A 6,828-nucleotide genomic window follows, 5' to 3' on the forward strand; every position below is an offset into this window, starting at 1 on the left:
TTATATCTAAACATGTGTCTGTTGCAATGTCTTTCACTCACTAAGTGGATTTTGGAGAGCGTTGGGTGAAAATTTTGACTCATCTCACCTCATCTATAATGTTCCCTGAGTCAAAGAGAGCGGCTGTGCAAAATTTGGTGAAAGTAAACACGACGGCGCAGATTCATACATACACTCAGCTTTATATATTAGATAGACATATGATGGGTAGATTGATTACAGAAGATTAATATAAAAGATGCTGTAGATTTATAGATAGATGATAGAAGATAGTCATTAAAGATAGATACAGTGGAAGATAGATAACTAGACAGATTAAAAGAGCAAAAAAAGTCCACCTGCAGGGGGCCCCATTAGGACAGGGCCCTTCTTTTTTGGGATTATAGTTCATTATGATTAGTAAAAAGTTTTGAGAAGTTTTTACAAACAATGGAAGGTGTTTTTCTCCTCAGATATACTACAAAACGCACTTTAACTTACCATTCTACTGCTTGTGCAGCTCTTCACAGAGATTGACAAGTAAACAATGATTGGGAAAATATATTCAATCATTGCCCACTCATTGGCTACAGTCCTAAGCAAATTTATGCTGATCAGCAGATCTTTATATAAGCAAGTTATTGCAAATGACCATTCCTAGAACTGGTAGTACCCAATTATCAGTCTGTTGAGGAATAGAGGACATTTTATGTCCGATTTGGAACAATCACCATAATATAAACCATTTGTAATTTCACTGCTAATACTTAAAAAGGTTGTATATTAAAAAGGCCTATGCACTAGGTCAGTGTTGGGGAACCTTTTATAGAATGAGTGCCCAAACTACAACCAAACCCCACTCATTTATCGCAAGGTGCCAACATGGCAATTTAAGCAGTAACTTCTTTCCCCCTTCTGTGTCATAGCTTTCAATTGTATCAGTATCTGGAGAACTCCAATACAGTAGAAAGAAGGAGTGACAAAATCAGGTTCCCTGAATTGGAAGAAGTTTCGAGCCTAGAGCAGGAACTACAATGATAATGCAGATCTGCCCACCTCTTCCCATTTCCTTTGTAGTTTTAGATAGCTTTTAGATAGCCCATGACTTGCTGTGCTCAGTGCTATCTGGGAATCCATGAAGATACCTTTGCGTCCTCTTTAGTGATGGCCTGGGTGCCCACAGAGAGTGCTCTGAGGGCCATCTGTGGCACCCGTGCCACAGGTTCGCCACCTGCTTCCTGTTTCCCCAATGATCCGTTACCAATGTCCCCACTTCCTGCTGCATTTGAGTTCCTGGGTGTCTTTCAAATCTATAGAACAAATTAGGAGAGGCCTCTTGGAGCAGTGACCTACCTCAGCCAACTAGTGATTGGCTGAGCTCTGCTTGGATTTCCAGTGCTGTTGGGAGATCAGCTGGATTGGGAGCATTTGTAAGGGAGCGAAAGAGAGCAGTGGGCAGGGAGTTAGATCTTATTATTTTAGTTCCCCACACAATATAGATCTCTTTTAAATATAATTTTTTAACTGGACAGCTCTTTAAAATACAGATTATATAAACAGCGAATGCTTAGACTCTTATTTTAATCAATTATATCAGTATTTATAATGGTGTATAAAACCAGTTGTGGTGTACATTCTGATAATCCAATAAATACAGTATATAAAGAATATTTATTTTATTTATTGTAGCAGGGGTCCTCCCTCCAGACTTATGTAATACACATGGGACACAGCATAATATAAATTGTCAAGTAAATGAAAACTTTACCTCCAAAAATGTAGTAATTAAATTCAAATAAAATTCACATAGTACTAAAGCTTGTACTTGTTGGAGGTACATGTTCAAAACTTCATGTTGTGCTACTCAGAGTCTTTAGAAAAAACTGTCAGGCTTTGAGGGGGGCTGAACTACCCCGATGTAGAGCCTTGGGTCCCATGAGTTGTATTTTTTCCACATAAGGAGACAGGTTAGATAACATTACATTTTATCATGGAGGCAGAGATATGAGAATCTATACTGTATATCAGGTTGGATTAACACATACTACATGGTCACAGTAGTACTACAAGACCACAATGGAGAGAAACACATAAAATAATGATCACTAAGCCGCTATTTAAAAATGTATAGTCAGGTTTCACTGGTTTGTTTTCTACTTTGCATTCAACCATTTAATGGATTAAAAAGGATGATGTGGTTTTCTAAAAGACAGTTACTAAATGTGTTGAAGCCATTAGTGGGAAGACATGTTTCATGGTGAGCAATTCTCCAGTCCATTTTTTCCTGTTGCTTTTATTAACATTGTGTATAGTAACAAAAGTAAAATCATCTTGATAACAGAAAATAAATCTAAATGTCCTCACAAATAATATCAACATAGATGGGATTAACCAACTTCACACTATATCTATAATGATATTGTATTATTACACTAGTTTCTATTAATAAGCCAAAGCCAACTATATATTATTAAATCTGCAAATTCTGCATGTTTTCAACAGTAATGTAGAAACGTTCTATAATTTTCCATTGTATTGATGCAAAGGGGGGGGGGGAGCATTAGCATGCCCTGCTCTGGTGGACAGGGCATGTAAGACAGAAACACTACTAGCATTTTTGGCCATGACGGGACAGAGAACAGGGTTGGCAGGGACGCCGGAAAACCAAGCCAGGCTTGCTCCTGTGCAGAACTAAAGGTCTGCATTGTTAAAGACTAAGGATAATAATCTTTATTTATATAGCGCCATCATATTTCATAACCCTTTACAAATCATAGGGACCATATATAAATAAAATAATTTATATAAATAAAATGTGCTGAAAAACCCTAACTTGGCTTACACTCACAGGTATTGTGACGCATGCTGACATCCTAATGTGTGCACTGGCATCAGCACACTCTATGATGTCAGCGTACGGCTGACATCATGGTGCCTGCTTCAGACTGCGCAGAGCCAATGCTGGAGCCATGATGGATAGAAGGTGAGTACACTTTTTGGTTTTTTTTACAACAGGCATTATATTGGGGGCAGGGTTCTGGAAGGCTATATACTACAGGGCGCTGGCAGCCTATATACCGCAGGGGGCTGGCAGCCTATATACCGCAGGGGGCTGGCAGCCTATATACCGCAGGGGGCTGGCAGCCTATATACTGCAGGGGCTGGCAGGCTATAGGCTATATACTACAGGGTCTGGCAGGCTATATACTACAGAGAGCTGGCCTATACTACAGGGGATGGCAGGCTATATAGTGGGGGGCTCTGATAAATGTATTTCCCACCCTCGAGTCAATATGTTTTTCCAGTTTTTTTGTGTTGAATTTAGGGGTCTCGGCTTATACTTGGGTCGGCTTATACTCAAGTATATATGGTACATTATGGAACAATAGGACTATAAACAAAACTCTGATGCTGCTTTCATACACTCTTCCATCTGTCCCTAGATCTGGCTGAAGTACAGTTGGTAAGGAAGAGGGAGGGGCAAACTGTAGGACGAGACCAAACTATTTGTAGTCTGTAGCCATGGAGACACATTGGGGATGTGCAAGTTACATCAATGAAAAACACTGTTTATGACTCCCACTTAAAATAGAATTATATAAAAAAAAGAACTTCATAAGAAAACACAGAATTTACCTAAAAATGCTTTTAACTGGCAAAATATTCCTCAGCAATCATAGGCAATTAAACGCTCCATCTGGAACAAACAAAAGAAAAAAAATAGCTGTATTCCGATGGTATTGTCAGGAGTATGCTATGCTATATCTACTTTGAATAGGGTTCATGTGGGAGTCATGTGGGAGTATACAATGTCAGGGAAAAGTCCTCTTGCAAAACTACATAGTGTCAGTCTTTATGATGAGCACTGTAAACCTCTCTACATATTTAAAAAAATACCCAAAAAGTTCCCCCAGTTGTTTTTGTAAAGGTGTCAAGCAATGGCTCTGCTAGACTATTATCTAGACAACACAGATGTACAGTAATACAGAAGGGATAGCAAATGGTCCACATCTATATTTACCAGAGGAAGGTAAACCTGATTGTGAAGTAGCTGGAGGAGGCACAATCTTCTAAATCCAGTTGTCCGTTCTTGTCTTTTCTCCTTTAATTATCAAATATGTCATTAATTTAAAAGGCGCTCTCATCCTCTCATTATTTAGCGCACACTTTAATGTCATTAAAATCTTCCAAAGGACACAATTTCTCTAAGAGCCTTATCTCTGCATCACTAATGGACAGCATTTGGCTTGGATCCCTTTGAGGGGAAAGCAAGCAGTTGTTTACCGGGAATATAGGAGTACATTACAAAGGGAATTAGCTCTGAGCTGTTAGTCTGATTAATGCACTTAACTATTCCTGAGCCTCTCCTCCTCCTGGTGGAAGATAATGTATGGGGCCCAGCTGTAGGTGGTAAGGATGCTGGGTCCCAATGAAGGCACGATGAGTGGACGGGACATAAGGGTGTTCAATGTGTGTGTGGATCTCATTGTTTCACCAGTAAATGTAGAAATCATTTCCTGGACAGGAGATACCACTGACAATTACAAGTCATTCCATTAGGAAACTTACTGAGATTCAGACAGCTTTCTCCTTCACCCTGAAATCCTTCAAACCACAAGGATGGAAAATGCATCCAACATGGGTGGAGTGAGTCTGAATCTGAAATCACTGCCTTTACTCTATACAGACACATATTGAAAATATTAAAACTTTAATAAAGGACAAGAAAATATATTTGTTTTCCATTTTATTTTTTACTGACAATTGCTCTGCTTATAACAATACTCACCAGTTACTCTGTATGGTTTCTTGGTTTAACAGGTCCGTATTGATACAACAGATTAGAAGATACAAAAGATTAGGATTTCCATAAAATAAAGAATACATTAGTCCCTTGCTTTAAAGTCATGTCATGTTGTTTTATGTACTGATTAATGTAGCATTAAATAATTAAAACAAGAAGTATCATTTATTGAAGAAGGATGTGAAATAATTACTATTAAATTATTCAGATTAAATCAAGTAAATGGGAGCTAAGGCGTCAGTAACCTGGCTTGGCGGATATGGAGACCATGGGAATATTTTTTATTTTTGTTCTTTTATTATTACTTTTCCAAATTACAATAGTACACAAATTTTGCATTACATACCCATGAAAAAAAGCCTTCCCCAAATCCACACCATCGCCTACCTCGCCTGGTGAATATTACCGCAAAATAGAAACAAAATTTAAAATTCACCTACGGTAAATTCCCTTGCTCCTACATTAATAAAACAGCAAATCAATACACTTCTTTTTCTTCTCAACTAACTTTTGCCTTTCTTCTAGGCAATACCTTGTCACTCATCCATTTTCCTCTCAAAGTTAAGGCACAGGTCACCCCCCCCCCCCCCAATATCCCCAGACTTTTATAGATAGGAATTATAGCCCCCATCTTATTTTGCATTACCTCCCACACTTTCTCGCAATAAGCATTAATCAGACCACACTAACATAAAATATATCCATGATATGCTTCCAGTATACCACATCGTGGGCAAAGGGATGTATTTTTGCCCCATATCATTGATGCATTATATTGAATTGAAATACCAAATACAATTGTCTACCATGAGAAAATGTATCATTTAGTTTCCATAACTTTTTTGGCTTCCAAAAGTCACTTCATGGTTTTTGCAACTTTTTGCCACCAAAAAGTCACAAGAAGCATTCATGCCAAACAAACATAAGAGAACTAATTTAACATTCTATCGGCTAGTGCGTGGCCGTGCATGCATGGCTGAAGAAGGAAGGTGAGGGAAGACGCTGGGTGGTGGCAGAGTAATTGGGGGAATTGTAATTGCTGTGGGGCCTAAGGTAAGCACTTCAGCTTAATATGAATATTTCCAATGTTAACTTTTGGCATGGAAGAAGCTGCTAGAAAATAAAAACAAATGTATGTATGGGCCATATTTTGTAACAAATTAGTTAGTTAGTTACATACATAATAAATTGTGTTGATGGACTCCATTTAAAACTAGCAAGACAAAAGGAAAGTGGTTTTAGAAAAGGGGTGTCATTTCATGAGAAAGGGGCATGCAGCAAAAAACGTATGTAAATGCGCCAGTATAGTTTTATAAACTAAGCAAAAACATGGGAAGTACAAAATACACTTGACCGTCTTAAACTGGTGTATTGTCCAAACATCTATCCCTTCTGTGGTTTGCTTGGTGAAACAGATGGATAAACTGTGAAAGGTTCTTGTAGACAAGCTTTAATAACATATGTACATCTGTCTCTAGAGATACTGCATGTTCTTCAAATTACCTTGCTCTGTTTCAGCAGCACTGTACCTCCAAGTTTCATTATTCAGAGGACATAAAAGAAAGGCACCTTGGTTCAGGATGAATTGTTGTTATGTGGATATGTTTTGTGGTTTAGAACGCTCTAGCCATAAATAACACGCACTCTCATAAATTATGATTTCCAATGAACACATTGTTCCATTCATAATCAGAGCCCTACAGCGTTTGGAGGGATTGCAGAATTTCAGTAGGTGTAACCTAAGACAAGGCTTTTTACGCACTCAATATTGGAGCCCAACAAAAAATATTAGGAATCCTAGGACTAACCGACAATTCTTTGCCAATTAAATATGTTGCCTAATTTTGAGTCCATTTTTATGCATATTGTTGGATATTTGCCACACAACAAATAAGCTTATAAAAAAAACCTCAACATCTAAAGATCTCTTCAGTCCATCGCCCAAGTCCTGCTGCTGAAGCAAGACATTTGCTTGCCTGGTGCTTTGTCATCACTTTTCATCCATAAAGGACCAAAAACCTTGGAAATTGGAACTAACGACATAG

This window comes from Engystomops pustulosus, chromosome 4 (assembly GCF_040894005.1).
Source record: "Engystomops pustulosus chromosome 4, aEngPut4.maternal, whole genome shotgun sequence".
NCBI lineage: Eukaryota > Metazoa > Chordata > Amphibia > Anura > Leptodactylidae > Engystomops > Engystomops pustulosus.